The 24,018-nt window shown below is 47.9% G+C and overlaps 1 protein-coding gene across 12 annotated transcripts in view; it reads left to right on the plus strand.

Moving 5' to 3' along the window:
* The window catches only part of CUX2 (cut like homeobox 2), a 322,157-nt gene that overhangs the window by 102,830 nt on the left and 195,309 nt on the right, over nt 1-24,018 (plus strand). The gene's annotated exons all lie outside the window — the stretch shown is intronic.

Raw genomic sequence — 24,018 nt, forward strand, 5'->3', positions numbered from 1 at the left:
ATGGAGAAAATGAAAGAGAAGAAAGAATGGGGTGCAGGGGAGGGTGGGGTGTGGGACAGGAAGAGCTCATGCAGTTTTAAATAGAGTTTCACTGAGACAGTGACATTCACACCTTTGAAGGATTTGAATAAGGCAGCCATGAGGATATCAGGGGAAAGGGCATTCCTAGCTGAGTGAACCACCAATGCAAAATGTAAAATGGTGCAGCTGCTGTGGGAAGCAGTTTGATGGTTTCTCAGTAAGTTAAACATAGACTTAACCATGTGACCCAGCAATTCTGCTCCTGGGAATATACCCCCAAAAATTGAAAACAGGTGCTCCAACCAAAACATGTACACAAATGTTCACAGCAGCACTATTCACACTAGCCAAAAGGTGGAACCAACCCACATGTCTATCAGCTCATGAATGGATAAACATAACGTGGTCTGTCCATACAATGGAATATTATTCAGCCACGAAAAAGAATGCATCTCTGACACAGGCTGCAACACAGACACGCCTCAAAACACAATGCTGATTAAAAGAGGCCAGGCACTCCATTTATACAAAATGTCCAGAACAGACAAATCCATAGAGACAGAAAGCAGATTAGTGCTTTCCGGGGGCTGGAGAAAGGAGAATGGGAAACAGATACTTGCTGGGTCTTGGGGTGATGAAATGTTTGGAAACTAGATGGAGGCAATGGTTGTACAATATTGTGAATGTACTAGTAAGTACCACTGAATTACATGCATTCAGATATGAATGTGCACTCCTACAATTAGTGTCTGGTTGACTGAAGGAGGAGTGAGAGGGCAGGTGGGTGTGGGGCCCCGGGTAAGGACTTCAGTCTTTGCTCTGAGTGGGCTGGGAGCCTCCAAGGTTTGGAGTGAAGGGGTGAGGTCATTGACTCCGGCAGCCACATGGGGAACAGGCCTAAGGGGTGTATACTGGAGCCGGGACCCCATGAGGAGGATGCAGGAACATCACGTGTTCCTGCACGCGATGACGGGGGAGGGAATGGCGGAGTGAGAAGTGATGCGATTCTCTTAGAATATAAAGATGGAGACAACAAGACTTGCACGTGGGAAGTGAGAGAGAGAGCGGAGTCCACAATTTGGCCTGTGCTATGGGAGGATGGAGCTGCCCTTTCCCGAGATGGCGGTGCCTGGCAGAGAAGAGGATGGATGGACCCAGGTGGGGTCTCTGCTTTGGGGCCAGAGGGGGCTGCTGCATTGACCTCGCCAGACCCGATAGGGGCAAGGCCTCTTGATAGGGAGACCCCAGCTGCATTTGAGCAGCCTCTGGAAAAATTGCAGGTGCAGCAGGGCTAGGAGATTTTGTGTCCAGAAATAAAATGACAGGCACATCTATGAAGCCCTCAGCTCTTGGTTGGGCACTGTGCTGAGAGCCCTTTGCCCTTCTTCTCATTTAATTGATGCAGCGTCCCCTGGTGGTGGCTACAGTTATTAACCTATTATACAGGTAGGTGTGGAAGGCTCAGAGAGATTTGCCCAAGGTCACCCAGTAAGTAAGTGGCCAGCCAAGGTTTCGATCTCTGGGAGCCTGGCTCCAAGACCTAGCCATTTGTCAGAAGTTATTGCCTTCCAGGACTGGAAGGGTCAATGCCTTTGAAGTCAGTGCAGGAACGTACAGGGTCTCAGTAAACAGTCTCAGGTGGCTGAGGCAGGGGAGGGTGTATGTGTCAAGATTTGGTCTAAGAGGCCGGTTGCCGTGGCTCACGCCTGTAATCCCAGCATTTTGGGAGGCTGAGGCGGGTGGATCACGAGGTCAGGAGATCGAGACCATCCTGGCTAACACGGTGAAATCCCGTCTCTACTAAAAATACAAAAAATTAGCCGGGCGTGGTGGCGGGCGCCTGTAGTCCCAGCTATTCGGGAGGCTGAGGCAGGAGAATGGCACGAACCTGGGAGGCGGAGCTTGCAGTGAGCCGAGATGGGGCCACTGCACCCCAGCCTGGGCGACGGAGCGAGACTCCGTTTCAAAAAAATAAAAACTAAAATAAAAATAATTTTAAAAAGATTTGGTCTAAGAATCTGCTGTTTATTTTTTGTCTTTTTTTTAATTATTATTTTTTGAGACAGGGTCTCACTCTGTTGCCCAGGGTGGAGTGCAGTGGCACGATCTTGGCTCACTTCATCCTCTGCTTCCCAGGCTCAAACAATTCTCCAGCCTCAGCCTCCTGAGTAGGTGGGACCACAGGCACAAGCCACCACACCTGGCTAAATTTTTGTATTTTTTGTAGAGATGGCCATCTTGGCCATGCTGGTCTCAAACTATGGAGCTCAAAGTGATCCCCCTGCCTGGGCCTCCCATAGTGCTGGGATTACAGGCATGAGCCACCACTCCCATCCAAAATCCACTGTAAAGGGACACTTTAAAGCCCACTGTAAAGTCCACTGTAAAGGGACAGAGGCAAGAGAAATATTGACCAAGTTGGTCTTAGTGCTCTCACCTCTCTTCTGCTGATGTTATTATTGTTGTTGCTGTTGTTAAATATAATTGAAATCAGACACTTTGGGGGAAGGTAAAGTCTGAAGGGGAAATGGTAGAGCATTACTAGAGGTTATTTCTGAATGATGGGATTTTTACAAACTTTATTATTTAATTTTTTTTGAGACAGAGTCTCACTGTGTCACCCAGGCACAAGTGCAGTGGCCCAATCACAGCTCACTACAGTCTCAACCTCCCCAGGCTCAGGTGATTCTCCCACCTCCTGAGTAGTTGGGACTCTAGGTACATGCCACCATGCCCAGCTAATTTTTAAATTTTTTTTCATAGAGATGGGGTCTCACTATGTTGCCCAAGCTGGTCTCGAACTTCTGGCTCCAAGCGATCCTCTTATCTTGGCCTCTCAAAGCCCTGGGATTATAGGCATGAACCAGTCACCACGCAGAGCCCACCCAGAATTTGCTTAGGGGTGAGCATGGGGCAGGAATGAAGCACTGGACCACAACTTCCCTGCCCTGACATTGATGGCAGAACAGTGGAACAAGCTCTGGTCATGATAGAATCAGGTCACCTGAGTCCAGCCCTGCTGTCTGGCTTTGGGCAAGTGTCTTAACTTCTCTAGGCATCTGGAAAGAGACTGTATGGGTAGACCATGTGACGGCTCTAGCCTGGGCTGCTGAAAAAGTCGGGGTAAAGCTGTAGGGACCCCTACTCCCATCCCCTTTACCCCTCCCACAGAGGATCCGCCACTGCCAGGATGGCCGAGGGGAGGGGCTTGGCATGAGGACCAGCAGATGCCAGTCTCGCTCCACGCACAGATGTATCTGCCAGTTTCTGATGGGGAGAAGTGATCTGGGAGTCGCTCACTTCATTGATAATTAAATTCAAATTAAGAGAGATTTGCATTTATCAAAAGCCTGTTTGACAAGGTGTCACTGTTCCCATCCAGCACTCGGGCGCTGGGGAGCCAGCAGGAGGAGGTGCAGCCACGTGGGGGTGGGGAGAGAGGAGGGTTGGGGTAGAGGAGAGGGGAGAACAGCAGAGAGGCTGCCTGTCAGCCCTTCGTTATTCCAGAGGGTCGCGGCTCCATGGTAAGTGGAAGGAAATGCTGTGTGGCCTCGGTCGGGCTGCTTGACCTTTCTGAGCCTCAATTTCCTCCTGGCAGCCCCCAGGGTCTCCCTTCTCCATGGACTGCTACCATTTGGCTTCTGCTTAGGCACGGAATCCCCCATCCCTGCCACCCTTCTTGGTTGAATGCTAGGAAGGAGAGCCATAGAATCTCCAGGGGACATTGTTGGTGGCCCACCCAGACCCCTCTGCCAGGCAGCACCCATCCCCGCTGTGACTTGGCTGTTCTGTTCTCCAGGGAATTGCAAGATGTTCCATCCCATTCCACCCTAGAGGCAGCCCACAGTCCCTGAGTGACTTGATTCAGGGGAAGAGTAAAAGCCTGGACCCCTTCCCTCAAGTTGGGACTACACTATGCTACCATTCACCCCACACAACTCCCAGGGGCGACACTGGATTCTCGCTGAACCCACATTTTCACCCAACTCCTCTCCCGCCCCCGCCTGCTTCCCTTACTTCTGTCAGCTTCCTCTTGAGGGCATATCCCCTCGCCCAGAAGTCACTAGCCCCCAGATCCCCATCTCAGCCCTCAGAGATCCCGACCCAAGACAGAATCCCATCTGGACTCCAGGCCCGTCTTTGATCGCCGCATGACCTCTAGCAGGTTGTTAAACTCCCTGAGCCTCAGGGACTTCGTGGGGGACAGGGGGATAAGATAGCCCTTACTCTTTGGGATGGTCTACGAGGACCAAAGGATATGATGGATTTGACATTTCTTCTTGTAAACCAGAAGGTTTCATGTAACTGGAGGCTTTCTTTGGACATGAGAGAAAGATCCTGCTGGCCCGAGTGGTCCACAAGTGCTCAGTAGGAGGAGAATGGATGGGGTTTGGGAGAGAAAGGAGAGGGGTATGTGATGGGGACATTTTCTGCCTCGCTGGCCTGGGATGAGCTGCAGAAAGTGGATGAACCACAAATGGCATTTGTGGCAAAGGTTTGAGCAATGGGCCTATGTTCAGAAATAATGGTGGTCGAGGTTTTGGTCACTGAGATCGTTATTTTTCCAGCACTGCATTGGGACAAATACTTTCCAACCCCTCAGAGGAGGCTCTTCTAAGGCAGCAGGCATTTCTGGCTTTATCTGATCCAGCATTATCTCAGCCCCAGCCAGCTGCTATTCCTCCTTGGAAGGCCTTTGTATCATGAACACCCGATTGACAAAAATCTGCTACACAATGTGGATGAACAAAGGAATAGTTGTATGCACTGCATACAGTTCATCCATTCCTTCCATGGGGCTGAGCTTCCCAAGGTCGTGGCAACTAGGATAAACGTTCAGGACAGTTTTCGCCCAAGAACTGCCTACTGTGTCAAAGGTGTACCCACCTTCACTCTGCCCGAGAGCCACTTGGACTTACAGGTCCAGATGTTAAAATCAGACAAACTCAGGTGCAAATCGAAACTCAGCCCTGAACTGGCCGTGTGACCTTGGGTAAGTCACTTCCCCTCTCTGAGCCCCCATCGCCTGCTCTGTGAAATGGGGATATGAATGGGGGTGGTTAGGAGGAGCAGTGAGGCAGTTGTGGGACCTGTCCTACAGTGTAAATGTCAGTATTTGGCATTTCCAGTAACTTCTCTGTTCTTTTTCTTCCCTATGCTGGCTCCACTCCCTGTCCCTCACCGTGCTCCTTAAAGACATTTTTTCAGTGTTGAAACCTTCCAGGTCAGCGCTTCTTGCAAAAATAGCAAAAGACTTGGGGTGAGCTGGAAACCCATTTAACAACTTTCTGAGGACCCCTGCAAGGCTATACAGGGACTTAATTTCCCAGGCAGAGGAGCGAGAACAGCAGGTCCTGGGGCCATTGATGGGGGACAATTGACAATTGAAGGCAACTCTCACTTTTTCATCAATACCATAGATTGAGCTAGCAGCGAAGCGATTTTCAGAGTTTTATTCTTTTTGTGAGTCACAGCACCACCTATCAAATTGAGCACCCCCTCTTGATCTAGGAATATTAGTATGGAGGATAATATTATTTTCCCGGCCATGGTGAAGGCAGGTCTTCAGAAGTACTCAGCTTCCAGCTTCATGGCTGGGTGCGTCCTTCTCTTTTATATTAATGGGTTTCATCCACTAGATGTTCTCCATTTACACGCGCAACTGGAAAAAAGCAGCAGCTAAATATAGCCCCTGCACAGGCAGGCTGCCGTGGTCCAAAGCTAGGGGAACAGGCAAAATCAGAATGGGGGTGGGGGAATTTGCAGCCTTTGTCACACTCCGGTTGAGACTCTAGGTCCTAACGTGACCTCAACAGCTGTGTTACCTTTGGCAGGTTACACCACCTCTCTGAGCTTCAGTTTTCCCCTCTCTAAAGTGGCATCATTTCTCTTGATGATATTTCAGGTTTATTTCCTTGCCTCAGTGTTCCCACCTGGGGATGATGCCTGAGAAGTGAGCAGGGAGCCTCAGGTGACGCCTGCAGGATATGTTTCTCTGGTCTCATTTTTTAGTGTCGTTCTGAAGATTGAGAGGAGATGGCATGTGAAGGGAGATGTTCTGTGTTGACCACCAAACTTTGAGATGAAGATGAATCACATAAAGCCAGAAATGCCCTCTGCCTTAGAAGAGTCGCCTCTGAGGGACTGGAAAGCATTTGTCCCAATGCAGGGCCAGAAAAATAACAATCTCAGTTATTTCTCAGGCCCTTAGAATTAAGACTACAGTTTAAATCCCCATCTTAGGTACAAATTAGGGACTCAGGGGCTTAGGTCAACACACACACACACATTCTTCTTGGTAGAGGTGTTCTTCCTTTTACTCTTCAAAGGAGACAATCTTTGGTGGCGGTTAAGAGACCTATGCCTGCCACTTACTTGTTCAGTAACCTGGATAAAGTATTTCCTGTCTCCAAACCTCAGTTTTCCCACCTGTAAAATGGGCACAGTGCTAACTCCTCAGACTAAACAAGATGAAAATTAAAATGATTGACATTTATTGAGCACCCACTCTTTATCTGGCCCCATGCTAAGCCTCATCTAAGTATCTAAGCATCGAAGAACAGGCCCATTAGATAAGTACTGATATTATCCCTATGTTACAGGAGGGGAAAATGGAGACTCAGAGAGGGAGTGACATTTCCCCCAGGTCACACAACAAGTAAGTAGAGCCAGGACATAAACCCAACTCTGGGCAATTTCAAATCTTAGACGCTTTTGAGCTCCCAAGTCATGTGACCCCCGATGAATGTCAAGGTCTCAGTTCCATGCATGGTACCTAATAGGCACCCAGTAAATACTTGTTATGGTGACCATGACATTGATGGTGATGTTTGGAAAACTAGGCTGGGCAGTGGCTCACGCCTATAATCCTAGCACTTTGGGAGGTTGAGGTGGGCGGATCACTTGAGGCCAGGAGTTCGAGAGCAGCCTGGCCAACATGCGAAACTCTATCTCTTCTAAAAATACAAAAATTAACAGGGCGTGATGGTGGGCACCTATAATCCCAGCTACTCAGGAGGCTGAGGCAGGAGAATCGCTTGAACCCTGGAGGTGGAGGTTACAGTGAGCTGAGATCGCACCACTGCACTCCAGCCTGGGTGACAGAGCGAGACTCCATCTCAAAAAAAAAAAAAAAAGAGGAAAACTTTTGCCTGGGGTCAGGAGAGTGGAATATAGGATGCCTTTCCTAGCAAGATTTATCATGGAAATTTGTAAATTTCCATTAGATTTCCAAATGGGAAGGATCATGCTGACATGAGCCACATGCAAAGTATGGCCCTCCAATTCAAAATAAAAGGGATGTATTTATATACCCACATCCTTACATTTTGGTATCTCAGAAACCAGGCAGAATATTGTGAGGCAATGTACAATGGCATAAAAGATCGTCCCAATTTAATCCATCTATCTAGTGTTCCATCTAATTACTATATTAGAAAAGTCTTCAGACCATGTATTGAACATTATAAATGGGAATAAAATGATTCTGGTAATGGCTTAATAAAACAGGTGAGGTAGCTCCGTCTGTCTGCCTGTATCCTTGGACCATGGCCAGATTGATTTGTCAGGGAAGGGAAAAAAAAAAGAAACAGAAATGGGCTTGTGTTGTTGCACTTTGGAGATTGTCTCCATTAGGGGCCTTTGATTTTATTCTTGTTTTTCCTTATGAGAAGTGCTTATCGGTTCCTTTTGTTAACAGCAAAATATGTAGAACTGATGGAAAAACTGACAGCAGCCGTTTCATATTTTATAAAGCCGCTCCCGGCTTGTAATTTGCTGGTTGGGATGAATCGAGGAACCCTGAAACTCCTGGTGAATTTGCAGCTGATGACTGCAGTCTCATTGGAGGGCGTGTGTAACTGCTGGGATTTTGCTGCTGTGGGGAGCTGCAAGCTGGGGGAGGCAGAGAGAGCCCAGGGTCAAGAAATGATGTGCCAATCACGGAGGGCTGGTGTCACCCAATCAGAAGGGATCTGAGATCCTTGTGTATTAGATCGCCTTTTCTCCAAGTGCCTAGAAGGGTGTTTGCTTTTTTGGAATCTCTGAGGCCTTCTGTATATATCAAAAAAGGACTTCCCCCTTCTCTCTCTACAAATGCCCACTGTCTTTGCACTTTGTGCCATGAAGTCTCCTGTCCCCTTTCCTCAAGAGCTGCCATTGCTACTGAGACTTGACACATCCTGTCTGAATTTGCTCCTGGCTTCGGGGCTGGTATCCAGCAAGCAGCGACAGGAGGGCCACATGACTCCTTGGTGCAAATCCCTCCCAGCTTCCAAGGAGCTGCACTGGATGAAGGAGCAAAAAAACACCCTTCTCCCCTCAAGTACCTTGGGTGTTTCCAGTTCCAAACTCTAATTTCTGCCTCCGAGTAGACTAATATGCGGTGTCGGAGGTTAAATTCCAGCGCATCGAGGAGGTGCCCATTTTTCACAGAGCCCTGGCATTCGCACCAGGCGTCGTCCACGTTGTCATGGCTACACAGACCCGGGACCCCAGAGACGGGAGCGCAGAATTAATGGCAGTCCCGAGTAAAGGATTCCTGTCTTGGCAAGGTTGATGGATTACATTGATGTACCATTTGTCATACTGTAATTGTTCTGGCAAATGTAATACCCACTAGTATAAACATTGTACTGCTTTGCTAATAAAACCCAAAATAGGGAGAGAAAGGATGATACAGTGTTATGCTCACTTAAAGAGACAATGCCGACTTTCCAAGTTGGAGCTCACTTCTTTTTCTGGAGACCTCGCCGCCTGATACCTTCTCCATCGATGTGCGTGCATGTGCTAATCACCTGTCTACCACCCGTCTTCCCTGCATGCCTGGCATGGGCCATCTGGGGTGTGTGGGGGGGTTTTTTCTTGGAGGCTCTGGGGACTCAGTTTCCCTCTCAGCACCTCCCAGGATTCCTCTTGGGAGTTGTTGCGCAAAACCTCTTTGTGTTTCCTTGGTGCCTGCTTGGCATCACTAGCAGAGTCTGTTTATCTAAACTGACTCGTCATTCAAGCCTCTGCTCTGAAGTGACTGCTGCCTCCAAGAAGCCCTCCCTGACAAGCTGGGCCTTCTCCAGATTCTGACATTGCTCAGGCCTGCGTGACGGGCAGTGGACCCACCACTGCCTGGTGTCTGTACTGCTGTATGATCCCCCCTGTTAGATCATGAGGTCTTTAAAGGCCAGGCCTGGGCCTTTCATATCTCCATCTCCTCCTCTCTGACTAGTGGTGCCCAGAACTGTGTTTGGGACACAGCTGGTGCTTAATTAGTACTCAATTATTGACTCACTGGTTTCCCATTGGGCATGAGAAGCTTAACTGAGCAGCTTCATTGGTGCATCTCAACCTTTTAGGACCCCTAGACACCCACCCTGCCTTTTCGGGAGCCATCAGTAAAACCCTGCTTCTCCTCCTATTTGGAACGTCTCTTTTGGTCTCTGCCTGGCCTTTGTCCATGACCTTCCCTGTCACTAGGCTGCCTTTTTCCAACTTTTTAGCTGATTAACTCCCAACTCAGATGTGACCTCTTCTGGAGAGCCTCCCCTGACCCCAGATCTCCACACTGGGTTTGTGGGGGGCTTCTCCTTGGGCTTCACTCTGCAGAAGCACATGTCACAGTGGGGGACATGCATATTTCCTCTCCTGTGCATCACTGAGGGCACCTCTGTGTCACATCTCCCTCATGCTCAGCTCTGGAGCCCAAGCATCCAGCTTGAAATTCCTGAATGCTTAAAGATGAATGAATGAATGCCCTTAACTTACCGCCACTGTCCGTGGGTTGAGCTGTGCTTAAACCCCCTTTGTTGAAGGCAGCAGTTGAGGGTGAAATTGGTGGGGGGCCAGGGGCGCTTATCCAAGGATCTTTACCTGGAGGCCTGAGGATGGAAGACCGTGGGCCGGGCAGTAGCTCTTTCTCTTGTCACTGGGTCAGGCTGTGAGTGAGCTGGGGGTGGGCTCTCTGGTCGCACCTTTTTCCTGTCCCACCGTCTTCCACCTGGGATAGGCGGGGCAGAGGCTTCTGCTGGGAACTTGGGGAGGGCCCTGGAGGCAGCTTGGCCTCCATCTTCTTTCATCTCACCTCCTAGCCTCCAGGCTGAGTTTCTACTTTCCCAGGAAGTCTTCTGAGCCATAAGCGTTGATCTTTCTGATCCCTGCAACCCTCTTTCCTCGAGCTGTCAGGGCACAAGGACAGAAGGACCTGCACAGGATCTGTGATCTCGTATAATGCTTGTCCAGGCGTGGCTTGGCTTTCATGTGTTAACATGCAGGATTTCTTTACTCTGTCCAAACCCCCTCTATCCATGTGGGGTGAGCCCATGGCCCCAGCACCTTCTGAGGTTCACTCCTATAAGGAATGTATTCAGCTGCAAGTAACTGGACCAGTGCCTTAAGCTTCATTCATTTATTCATTGAAACAGGGTCTCACTCTGCCATCCAGGCCAATGACTGGAGTACAATGGCATGATCATAGCTCACTGTAGCCTCAAACTCTTGGGCTCAAGCAATCCTCCCACCTTAGCCTCCCAAGCAGCTTGGAATACAGGTATGCACCACCATGCCCAGCTAATTTTTTTACTATAAAGATGGGGGTCTCCCTATCTGTTGCCCAGGCTGGTCTTGAATTCCTAGCCTCAAGTCTTCTCCTGCCTCAACCTCCCAAAGTGCCTGGATTACAGGCTAGAGCCACCATGCCTGGCTATTCATTTATTTATTTTGAGACTCCATCTCACTCTGTCACCCAGGCTGGAGTGCAGTGGTGTGATCTCGGCTCACTGCAGTCTCTGCCTCCCAGGTTCAAGCAATTCTCCTGCCTCAGCCTCCGAGTAGCTGGGATTACAGCCATGTGCCACCACACCCAGCTTTTTTTTTTTTTTTTTTTTTTTTTTTGGTATTTTTAGTAGACACAGGGTTTCACCATATTGGCCAGGCTGGTCTGAAGCTCCTGACCTTGTGATCCACCCACCTTGGCCTCCCAAAGTGCTGGGATTACAGGCATGAGCCACCATGCCCAGCCCCAGATTTATTTTTAAACAAACTTTGTATTTAGAGAAGTTTTAAGTTCACAGCAAAATTGAGCAGAGCATATAGAGAATTTCTATATATGCCTCGCCCCTACACAGCACATTCTCTGCCACCAGCAACACGCCCACCTGAGTGGGACATTTGTTGTAACTGATGAACCCACATTGACACCTCGTTATCACCCAGAGTCCACAGTTGACATTAGGCTTCACTCTTGGCGGCGTACATCCTATGGGTTTGGACAATGTATGATGACGTGGTTCTACCACTGTAGAATCATGCAGAAGAGTTTTCCTACCCTAAACATCCTCTTGCATTCCTCTTGCATTCCACCTACTTATCCCTCTTTCTCCCAACCTTCCTGGTACCCACTGCTCATTTTACTGCCTCCATAGTTTTGCCTTTTTCAGTATGTTGTAGAGTTGGAATTATACCATGTGTGATATGGTTTGGCTGTGTCCCCACCCAGTCTGTGATACTTCTGCACGGCAGCCCCAGGAAATGAGAACAGACGAGAGTGGGGAAATGGGTTGAAATAGCTTGTGGGTGGCCAATCTGTAGTGTTTGCCACAGGTAGATTCTGTTATTATCACATTTTACAGAAGAGCAAGCAAAGCAAGAGAGGGTTAGTAACGTGTGCAGTTGATCCGAGGAGACTAACGTGCGGGTGTCAGAGGTTAAATTCCAGCGTGGTCTAGCATGATCATCAGACTTTTGGCCCCAGAGTCAGACCCCATAGGTTTAAAGCGCAGCTTCCCTACTAATAATTCTGTGTGATCTTGATAGAGTTGATTCAGCTCCTGGGGCTTGGTTTCTCCTTCTGTAAGATGGGGATAATAATAGCTCTGGGGCCAGGTGCGGTGGCTGACACCTGTAATCCCAGCACCTTGAGAGGCTGAGGTGGGCAGATCGCTTAAGGTCAGGAGTTTGAGACCAGCCTGGCCAACATGGTGAAACCCTGTCTGTACTAAAAATACAAAAAATTGGCCGGGCGCGGTGGCTCAAGCCTGTAATCCCAGCACTTTGGGAGGCCGAGGCGGGTGGATCACGAGGTCAGGAGATCGAGACTATCCTGGCTAACATGGTGAAACCCCGTCTCTACTAAAAATACAAAAAACTAGCCGGGCGTGGTGGCGGGCGCCTGTAGTCTCAGCTACTTGGGAGGCTGAGGCGGGAGAATGGCGTGAACCCGGGAGGCGGAGCTTGCAGTGAGCCGAGATCACGCCACTGCACTCCAGCCTGGGAGACACAGCGAGACTCCATCTCAAAACAAAAAAAAATAAAAATACAAAAAATTAGCTGGGCGTAGTGTCGTGCGCCTGTAATTCCAGATAATTGGGATGCTGAGGCAGGAGAATTGCTTGAACTTGGGAGGCGGCAGTTCCAGTGAGCTGAGATCATGCCATTGCACTCCAGCCTGGGTGACAGTGCGAGACTCTGTCTCAAAATAAATAATGAATGAGTGAATGAATGCATGCATGCATGCTCTGATCTCCAACATGAGATTTAGATGAGATGAACTGTGGAAAATTATTTTCGGAACTATTTTGGTAGATGCTAACAAAGCTGGAATTTGAACCAGTTCTATCTGATTCCTAGTCCTAGGAGTGTTTGGGGAGGGGAGAGGAGGTCCTAGCATTAATCTTGCTCCCCCAGCCAGGTGGCCCACTCAGAGCAATACAAAATAACCTGGGATTTATGTCCCCATGGTCAATTTTCACTACGTTTGTCCCCACTGCCCACCGGGCTCCCACTGTGCCCCTGTCTTTTCCCTAGTCCCTGCTCCAGGGGCCCCCTTTCCTTGGCACAGTTCCAAGCTGGGATTGAAGAGCCCTTTTCAAGTTCGTGGTTCCCACCCTCTCGTGCTCTGGGCTCCCAGGATCCAGCTCTCATAGGTTGGAGGCACCCAGATTGCTCAATCGCACGGAGCAGGGTGTGATCACAGAGCCTGGCATTGAGAGGAGACAGGATGAAAATGGACAGCAAGCCTGCTCAGAGCTGGGCACCTGCAAGGCTGTCATGAGGTCACCTAGCAGAGGAGGGAGAGGGCAAGGGAGGTGGCCTGGAGCAGATCTCTATGATGCCACAGCAAAGGTAGCAAAAGCCCAGGTAGACATGCCCGGGAAGGTGATGTGTCCAGCAGGGCTCAGCAAATGAGGCCTCTAGGGGGCCCAGGCTCCCAGACACGGGGGCTGACTTGTCACGGAGGTTTCCCATCCAGGCACCCCGTCGTTGGCGCGGCTCTAGAAATACTGCTTCCAATACAGTGCTGCAGCCACTACGGGAGACAGTATTACAATTTCTCGAACACTTAAAACTAGAACGACCATTTGATCCAGTGGTTTTGCTTCTTGCTATACACCCTAAAAGGTGGAAAGCAGGGACTCAGCCACGCTCACAGCAGCATTTTTCACAAGAGCCAAAGAGTATAACCCAGGTTGCCATCAGTGGGTAAACAGATAAATAAAATGTAGTCCATCCATACAGTGGAATACTATACAGCCTTAAGCAGGAGGGAAATTCTGACCTGGCCACAACATGGATGAACCTTGAAGACATCATGCTAAGTGAAAGAAACCAGACCCAAAGGGACAAATACTGTATGATTCCACTTATAGGAGGTCCCTAGAGTAGTCACATCCACAGACAGCAAGTAGAATGGTGGGCGTCTGGGGCGGGTGGTGGGGAAGAATGGGGAGTTCGTGTTTGATGGGTATAGGATTTCAGTTTGGGAAGGTGAAAAAGTTCTGGATAGTGGTGATGTTGCACAATTATGTGAATGTATTTAATGCCACAGAACTGTACACTTTAAAATGGTTAAAACTGTAAATTTTATGTTATGTATATTTTACAATTTAAAAAATTGCTTTCATTATTACCACAGCTACTGCTGCTACTACTATTAATACTAGCTATGTTACTGCCACCACTAAGTAATGCTGCACTGCATACGTGACACAAAGTATCTCCTGTAATTCCTCCAATAATCCTGAAGAAGTAGATATTATTAAGAAGTAGGTAAGGGGCTGGGCCCGGTGGCTCACACCTGTAATCCCAGCACTCTGGGAGGCTGAGGCCAGATGACTGCTTGAGCCCATGAGTTCGAGACCAGCCTCGGCAATACAGTGAGACCCCTTCTCTAAAAAATTTTTTAAAATTAGCCAGGTATGGGGGTGCATACCTGTAGTCTCAGCTACTCGGGAGGCTGAGGGAGGAGGATTGCTTGAGCCCAGGAATTTGAGGCTGCAGTGAGCTATGATTGCACCACTGCACTCCAGCCTGGGCGACAGAGCGAGACCCTGCCTCTAAGGGTGGAAAAAAAAGTAGTAGTAGGTCAAGACACTTACCTACACAAACTTAATAGTATTGTGGTTCAGAGAGGCTAAATCATTTCTCCAAAGTCACACAGCCAGCAGCAAGTGGCCAAACTGGGCCTTACCCACAGGGTGTCTGTGTCTAAGACCCAATCTTCAACCACATCAACCTAGCTAAGCTTGTCCAACCTGTGGCCTAGGACAGCTCTGAATGTGGCCCAACACAAACTTGTAAACTTTCTTAAAACATCATGAGTTTTGTGGGATTTTAAGCTTATTGGCTATCGTTAGTGTATTTTATGTGTAGCCCAAGGCAATTCTTCTTCTTCCAATATGGCCCAGGGAAGCCAAAAGATTGGACACCCCTACCCTAGACCATCCTAGAATGACTGAGGCAGGGTTTTCAACCTTGACATTTGGGCTGGATAGTCTGCTGTGGGGGGTTGCCTGTACATTGTGGGGTGTTCAGTGGCATCCCTGCCTCTCCCCACTAGATGCCAGTAGCACACCGCCCCCCACAATCCCAAAGTGAAACGACCAAAAATGTCTCCAGATGTTACCAAATGTCCCCTGGGGGGCAAAATCACCCCTGGTTGAAAACCCCTGCTTTAACGGGGGCTTCCTGGCAGTTCAGAGGATATCGGACAGTCATTGGTGTTTTAAAGCCACACCAATCCATAGAAATCAATCAGCTTGTGCAAAAGAGGTCATTTGGGGGCAGGGGCGGAGCACAAATGCTTTCTTTACCTGTTGAAAGTTGTTTTTTCACTGGAGTGCACCATCTCTTCCCACCCTCTCTCCCTTAAAACGCCAAGACATTTTCAATTTCCATTTTGGCCTGGGCTAGGCACACCCTTGCTTGTAGCCTGAACAGTTTTTCATTTGGAAATGGGTTTATTTTGCTACAAAAAGGCCTTGCTCAGGTCTGGGTAAATGCAGTCTGCACACACAGTGGAATTGTAGCCTTTTAGTTAAAGATGTCCAGGACATCTGGGCAGTGACTTTGTTGGATGAATAAAACCAGGAGTAGTACATGATCATTTTGAGAAAATGTATGTCAGCTGACACATAGAGAAAAACCTGGAAGGATGCAGACCAAAGGTTTTGCCCACTGCTGCATTCCCAGCGCCCTGGCACATAGTAGGTGCTTGCTTCATTAGTATTTGTCGACAGCTAAATGCAAAGTGGCAAGACAGGGCAGTCAGCTTTCTCTTTGTGTGTTTCTCCATCATTTGAATGTTTTAGAATGAGCATATATTAACTTGGTGAGTTAAAAAAAAATTTAATCTTCCTCCCCCTCACCAAAAAAAAGGGGGGAAAAAAAGAGAGAATCATGCCTTGAACTTGCCTAGCTTGTCCTTCCACAGAGCTCCAAACACACATGCCCCTCTTGCCAAAGCCACGCAAAGAAACGAGGCTGGTGTTTTACCATCCTTGTTCAGCTGTGCGTGGATAACATGGGGCTCCTGGAGAAAGCTGGTTCTTTATTTCTCTTGCTTTGGTTTTTCCCCCTTGGGCTTTTGGAGGGGAGGAAAAACAACAACAGATGAGTGGGTGTGGACAGGAAGGCGGTTAGGGAAGGGAGTAAGGAGCCCAAAAGCTTACATCTTGCTTCTGCCCCGGGCAGGAGGCAGAAGGCTGGACCAAATAACCTCTTCATGAGCAACTAGCGCCTATTTCTGTGGCTTCCTCTTTCTGTAGCTTCAGGATCCTTCCAGAGCTGCCCAAGAGCTGGGAAAAGCCCTGGGGGCTGGGAGGGGTGGGGTGTGTGGAGGCCAGGGAGGAAAATTAGAAATTAGCATCTTTCAGGGAGCAGGTTTCTGGACCACAAGGACGAGAGGTCACCTCGTGTTTTATTTGGTTATTATTTTGCAGCAATGGTGGGAGAGGGAAGGAAACCCCCCCACCAGCCTCCTGATTCCCAACAATTCCAAAGGCCTTTGAGTTTGTACAGTTGCATCTCAAACGTTTTAAAGTTTACAACTGACCTGATTCCTAGAAAAAGATAAACACCCTTCCTATGTTTGGAGTCATATGTAATTTTTATCTCTTGACCTTTAAATGTAAGCAGCAGTAAAATGAAGAACTATAGCAGTCATTTAACACTCCGGCTCTACTAACTGGTTCCTGCCTGAGAACCGTGGTTTTAAATTGGCTAATGCAGAATACTTGCAGAGCTAATAATAATTCAGATTATTCCTGTCAGCTATTCCGGTTTCATGGGTAATTTAGTAGTTGAATAAATTTTTAAAAAAATTCATTCGTTACCATGCGCTGTTATGAATCAGTAGATGGTTTACCATTGGCAGCAGTAACTGTAAGAAGATTTAAATTGCTACTGAAAAGGATTTGAGTGAAGGTAATGTTTTATAATGTTCTAAGCCATATGCACTACTTTCAGGCCTCATCAGTTTTACATTGATTCCTAGTGAAGTGTTTAATTGCATCATGAATGCAATATAATTCAGTTCTTTCTGCTAATATGGTATATATCTCAAAGTGATATACAGCACTGACAGGGAGAATTCTCAGTTTCGTCTGGTTTTGGGAGGGCAGCGAGAATTGGGCGCCTACTGAATGCGTGGAGGGCAGACGGCAGAGGAAGACGACTGACGCTTGGCTCCATCCTGCCGAGACTTAGGGGCGGTGGACTGTGTCTGTCACCGGCTCTCAATGCTGAGGGCCAGCCAAAGAGGGATCTGGTGTTAATTGGCCTCTCCTAGGAAGGCAGGGAGATCTCTGTGTTGCCTGGGAGGCTCCTGAGGGCTGGCCAGGCTCGCTCCGGCCATCACAGTCTGATGGTTCGGGCACCTCTTTGGCTGTTTCCAAGCGATTACTGATGGTTGGGATTGCTGTTGCTGTTTATTCATTCAACGAGTATTTATTGAGGACCTACTGTGCACCAAGGCCATCAGTGACCCAGGACATTGGCCCAGATCGCATCAGTCATTGATTTCCATAGAAATCTCACGTGCTCTGAAGCAAAGGTTTAAGAAAGGCTCAAGGCCAGTGCCATGGCTCACACCTGTAATCCCAGCACTTTGGGAGACTGAGGTGGGCGGATCACCTGAAGTCAGGAGTTTGAGACCAGCCTAGCCAACCCGGGGAAACTCTGTCTTTACAAAAATAAATTAGCTGGGCATGGTGGCATACATGACAGGCTGGGCCTTGGGGTTTCTATGCAAAATCACCCATTTTCAAAGAAAAATTAAAACATATACATGATGCAGGCCAAACTAAATATGACTGTGTGCATATTCTGCCCAAGGGCCACCTGTTTGCAATGTCTGTTATTGGGCCTGATTCTGCTGTGAAAGCAAAAACCATTTGCTCTCGGGGTCTGAAAAATATACGCATGTTAGAGGCGGTAGAACTGGCAACGCCTTGGCAGGCAGGGGTGCGGTGCTGCGGGAGCCTTGGACGTGTGTGGGGGACGGAGGAAGGAGGTGTTAGCTTCCATCTGGCAGTCAGGGACTGGGGAGAAGCCGCTCTAGACGGGGCCTGCGAGGCCGCTTGCTGCATCTCCAGAAACATAAAGAAGGCACCTTGTGGGAAACAGAGCCAAAGATAGAAGAGACAGTGTGGCTTTGGGCTTGTAAACAGGAAAGGCAAGGTGTGATTTCTGCTGGTCAGGAACCTCGCTAAATGGTGGTGGAGATGGGGTGGCTACAGCTGGAGCAAACCTTTCTTTTTGGGTTTTTCTTTGAATCCCGAAAGCAACCCGAGGTTCAGGGCTATTCCCGCTGGGGATGGCCCCTGGATTCTAGTTTTAGAGGCATCTCTGGCTCACATCCTTCCATACTGCAATGTATGAAAGCTATTGGGCGCCTACTGAATGCATGGCATTCTTCCTGGCATTCATTCATTTATTCACTTATTTATTCATTCAACAAGCGTATTGTGAGCCAGGCGCTGTTCTAGGTGCTAGGGATATAGTGGCGACCATGACAGATTTACAGTCACACATCGCTTGACAACCGGGATGCATCCTGAGAAATGCATTGTTAGTCAGTTTCATTGCTGTGTGAACATCACAGAGTGTTCTTACACAAACCTAGACAGTAGAGCCTGCTACACACCTGGACTGTTGCTCCTAGGCCACAAACCTGAACAGCATGTGACTGCACTGAATACTCTAGGCACTTGTAACTTGTGGTAAGGATTTGAGTATCTAAACATCTCTAAACGTACAAAAGGTACAATGAAAATATGGTACTAGAGTCTTACACAATGGGACCACCATTGTATATCTATCCATCACTGACCAAAATGTCATTATGTGGTACATGACTATACCTGCCCTCTTGGAGCCTCTATTCTATTGGAGACAGACCATAAGCAAATATATAGTTAAAAACACAAATTGGCATCACTTACTACCGATGGCCTCACCCCAGGAATATATCTCAGTGTATTCATTTGCTAGGTCTGCCATGACCAAGTGCCACACCTGGGTGGCTCACACAACAAGGATTTGTCTTCTCATGGTTCTGGAGACCAGCAGTCCAAAATCAAGATGTTGGTCAGCAGCGGCGGCTTCTTCTAAAGCCTCTCTCCTTGGCTTGTAGATGACCATCTTCACGTTCATTTCTTCTGTGTTTCCGGGCCCCAAGTTCCCCCTTTTTATAAAGACACCAATGATATTGGATCGAGGACCATACGAATGAGCTCATCTTAGCTTTATTACCTTAGTAAAAGACCCTGTCTCCAAATAAGGTCACATCCTGAGTCCTGGAAGTTAGGACTTCACCCATATGGATTGGTGGCGACACAGTTCTGCTCTTAGCACCCCACAGAGAAAGCCAGCCTGTGTGACTGCAGCAGGCTCCTTGGGGCTCTCAGTGAAGTGGACAAGAAAACAGCGCCACATGTCGTGTAACTGGAATATACTTTCTGTTAAGTCCCATGAATGATGCAAAAGTCAGATGTGCCTGACGTGTGCATCCCTCCTGGAGCGGGATCTTCAGATCTGAGTTCACGTGTTTGCGGCAATCTGATTGTCATGCAGTCCACCAGGCAGGAGCCCAGGCCACGGGGCTCCTGCCTCAGCCTGGCGCCACAGTGTAATCAGAGCCTTCTTTTCCTCCTCACTCTCGAGGAGGGCCAGCCGGGCCACCTTTTTGATCATTGTAACCTTGACGTGGAAGAATAATTTATCCATGCCCCCAGACGAGGAAATTGCAAAATATTATTTATGAAGGCGAGTTGACGCGTCGTAATTCTGGCCCTGCATTTCTGGATATGTCTGGCCAAGACGGGGAGATACGGTTGATGTTTGATAATAAAATGGAATGTCGTGCCTGGGAGATTGAACTGTGTGGGAATCAGAGAGGCAGGGGTCTTGCAAGAGAGACTCCAGGGAAGGAACTGTTCCAGAAACTGACCTGAAGTGTTCTTCTGTGAACTCCTGGGTCAGAAGTGGTAGAACAAAAGTCTCCATGAAAAAGCAGGGAAGCCAGAGTTGGTGGGGATGTTGGACATCAGTTTGGGGATGGCAGAGATGTGAGGACCTTCCTTTGGGGATGGCAGCCTTGCTTTGGGGCACTTGGGCAGTTGTGTAGCACAGTGGTTGTGAGTCCTGGGTCTGTCATTGCTGCTGTGGTAGGTGCTATGGGGCAAGTCAGGTAACATTTACAAATCTCAGTTTGTTCATCTGTATGATGGGAATAAGAGCATATCTACCTTAAGGATTGCCTCCGGGTTAACACGCGATAATACAGGTAAGACATAATTGGTCAGTGGGCCTGACTTCAATTAAGTTGGGTGATGAAAGATGCAGCTCTGGAGCTGACAACCTGGCCTGGCGTCCCAGCTCTGTTCCTTACTGACTGTGTGACTTTGAGCAAGTCACTTCACCTCTCTGAGCCTCCATTTTCCTCATCCGTCAAATGGGTACAAAAAGGGTCCCTAGTTCATACAGTAGTCTTGAGGATTGAATGAATTAATGGAAAAAAAGAGTTTAAAACAGTGCTTGTCTCATAGTAAATGCTCAACAAATGTTGGCCATTAATATTACTTCCTGGGCCACGATTCTTAGTGCTCTTTCTTTGAAAAGTTTGCCTTGGATTTACAGGCAGCTTGTCCCATTGCCGATGCCATCAAACAACATGCTTACTTTAAAAATCCAAACAGATTTACACTCCCAATGAAAATTGCAAAATTTTGCAAAATTTCCATTGGGAAAATTCCTCTGAGCATTGGAAAGTTTCTCCCCTGGTGACGAGGTTTCTCCCATATGTTCCCAGGGAAACCACCCTAGCCTCTGTCCACTGCAGAGGAATGGCAGACCCCAACAGCTCTGACCACCCGATTCACTAAACCGCACACACCAACTCCTGAAAATGCCACCACACGCTCTCGGGCACCAGCCAGAAAGTTCAGCCTGGCAAGTGTTTTGCAACCTCTCAGCATTTTGTGGTTCTACCGAATTAGCATTTGGTATTGAATTAGTATTCATTTTCTCTAATATGATATAAAAGTATAATCACATTAGTGACTTTTATGGCACATTAGATTGTACATTTGGAACACGTCCCCGCCTGAAAGAGCTTAAAAATTAAAAAAAAAATAAAAATAAAAACCAGCCAACAATAATAACAAGCAAACCCCGCTCACAAGCCCTGGCTTTTCCAGCTGGACTGCAGCAACCTGGATAGAAAATTCTCTGCTCTCTGCCTCCTGGTCCCTACAGACAAAGAATTTTCATTCCACTGCCCTGATTTGTGAAGCATTGAATTTAAGACTTTAATAGTCGTTCCAAATGAATGTTTCTTTAATCCTGGGGCAGAAACGTAGGCTGTGGTTGAGATGTAATTAATAGCACTAATTACTCTTCCCTTGCTCTGTATCCTTTCCTGCCCTCATCCCTGCTTCCCAAGAAACCTGATGGAAGCACCAGGAATGTTCCCCTTTTGCTCTAAGATGTTCCCCTTTTCGTCCTGCCCTCATCCCTGTTCCCCAAGAAATCAGTTAGCAGGCTCAGAGACTACCCCCATTCTAAACTCCTTTTTTTGGAATATTTTCTCTTTCTCCCGGTGGTTCCTCCAGTTCTGGGACTCCTGGGCTTTCCAGAATGTTCGATTTTCTAGAACCTATTTTTCAGCCATCCTGGTGACACAGCCAGGCATGAAGGTGATGCTCTAAAGAAGCAACAGTCCATCACCTGACCCCTAGCATCTTTCTCTGCAGTGACAGCCTCACTGATGCACTGGTCCAAACATGAGAAAGACTCCTGAAGGTCCCTGCCGTCAGATGCCCAAAGCCGAGGGACCCCATTCAGCAGCCCTGGCAAGCCCAAAGCACCACCTCAGCAAACGATTTTCCACTACAAAAAGTAAAGGAAGCCGAGTGTGGTGGCTCACGCCTGTAATCCCAGCACTTTGGGAGGCTGAGGCAGGTGGATCACTTGAGATCAGGAGTTCGAGACCAGCCTGGCCAACATGGTGAGACCCCATCTCTACTAAAAATACGAAATTAGCCGGGTGTGGTAGTGCATGCCTGTAATCCCAGCTACTTGGGGGGCTGAGGCCGGAGAATTGCTTGAATCCGGGAGATGGGGACTGCAGTGAGCCGAGATTGTGCCACTGCACTCCAGCCTGGGCAATAAGAGCAAAACTTCGCCTCAAAAAAAAAACAAAAATAAACACAAACAAACAAAAATCAGGAGTAAAATACTTTGTACATATTATGAAAGAAAACAAGCTGATCAAGGGGGCTACACTGATTTATTTGCACCCTGCTTCATTCCCAAATAGTTGGAGGTGGGTAGAATTGCCCAGTATCAGAACAGACTTTGAGGGAGGCTGCATTTTGCATGCTAACTCTGAGAATTCACTGGCGGCTTCCTGGAGCTCTGCGTTGACAAGGATTCTTAGACTGCATTCTAGATCAGCAAAAGAGAGCCTCATTCAATCTATAAACATTTTGGAGCACTTACTATGTGCCAGGCCTTAGTCGGGAGAGGCTGGTAATAGATACTAAAAGACCAGCTCATGCAAAACTCAAGCACAGGCTAGAGCTGGCATCTTATCTGAATGCATTGAGAAGCTATGGAAGGATTTTCTGTGGGGAAGTGCTAGGATCTGGTTTATGTTTCAAAGATTACAGCTTTAAAAAAAAATCACTCTAGGTTGTGTGTAGAGAATCAATGGAAAGGAGGAAGGAAGAGATGCCAGAAGACCAGGTTCAAGGTTATTGCAGGTGAGGATGGGTGATGGATAAGAATTGATTTGATTTGGGCTTTACTTGAGAGGTCCAGTTGACCAAATTCATCGATGGTTTGGATTGCAGCATAGGAGTTGGTGATCCATTAGTAGTGTCTACCATGGACATGGGAGGTGGCAGTGACCACGCACATGCTACATATTTGTTATCTCTGCCTCATAAGTCATTCTTAGGTTGATGAGAGGGAGTGGGGAAGATGAAGGATCACTTAGAGATAGTAGTTTATGGCTTTAGCAACAGCTACAGATATTCCAGGAGATGTATTTGAAGAAGAATGTTCACTGGCCATTCTTGCAGACATTAAGCAAAGACATGCATTAGCACAACATCCATGAGACCATAGGAATTCCACGTTGTCTCCACCTGAAATTGTCCAGGAATCAGTAAAGCAACTGGGACCCTCAGAAGATGTAAAAATTAAACCAAATCCCTAGAGAGATGTGCGAAGGACCAATGTGATTCCAGAGACGCAGTCAGGAAGGTTCAACGAAAAGAGGCAAGGCAGGCGGCCAACGATGGAACAGATAATAGAAAAACAGTTTTCAATTATGTCAGGTGAAAACAGAGGATTAGGGACAGTCTCCTTCCCCCTCTTTTCTTCACCTCACAAACAGGAAGGACCTGGTAAGGATGGGTAGGGGGCGGGGAGCAAATAGCAAATGACCTCCTGGAAGCACCTTTGATTTTTTGTTGTTGTTTTCTGTCAATCCCCATCTTTAAGAAGATTGAGCTCAAGTGCGGTGGCTCATGCCTATAATCCCAGCACTTTGGGAGGCCAAAGTGGGAGGATCTGTTGAAGCCAGGAGTTCGAGGTCAGCCTGGGCAACAAAGTGAGACCCAGTCTCTACCAAAAAAAAAAAAAAATTAATTTTTGTAAAAAAAAAAAAAAGCTCAGCCATGATCAGACACTTGGAGAAAGTATGCCATTGTGTGAGTGGGCAGTGCAAAGAGAGCCTGGACTTGGGAAGGGAATGGGACTCTGGGGAGGAACAGCTGTTTTGAAAGCTGGGAGCATCTGCATGAAGATGGGTGACGGCAGCCTGGGGCCCCTGCATGTTTTACACGATTTAAAACAAACAAAAAAATCCCTTAGGAGAAGGGAAATTTTGTGAGATTATTATATTGAATAGGGCTATACATGTAATTATAACTTTCTACTTAAAGGAAAAAAAAAAAGATATGAGGACAGTCTGTGATTTTTGGCCCGGTCAGCCTAGCTCCCCTTCCTGAGAAGAGTCTAGAAAAAAACCGTCAAATGGTGAGCCAGTCTCTGCCCTTGTACTCTTGGTTGTAACAGCAGCAGTGTGGCCTTGGGAACAACACTCAGCCACAGAAAAACTTATTTCCTTCATTGACAGGCTGGTCGTGAACACAGAGGGGCGCAGGAAATGGGAGCAAGGTGCCATCCCTCAGGCCTGGGAAGGGGCTGTGTGGACCCCCATTT

This window comes from Macaca mulatta, chromosome 11 (genome assembly GCF_049350105.2).
Source record: "Macaca mulatta isolate MMU2019108-1 chromosome 11, T2T-MMU8v2.0, whole genome shotgun sequence".
Taxonomy (NCBI): domain Eukaryota; kingdom Metazoa; phylum Chordata; class Mammalia; order Primates; family Cercopithecidae; genus Macaca; species Macaca mulatta.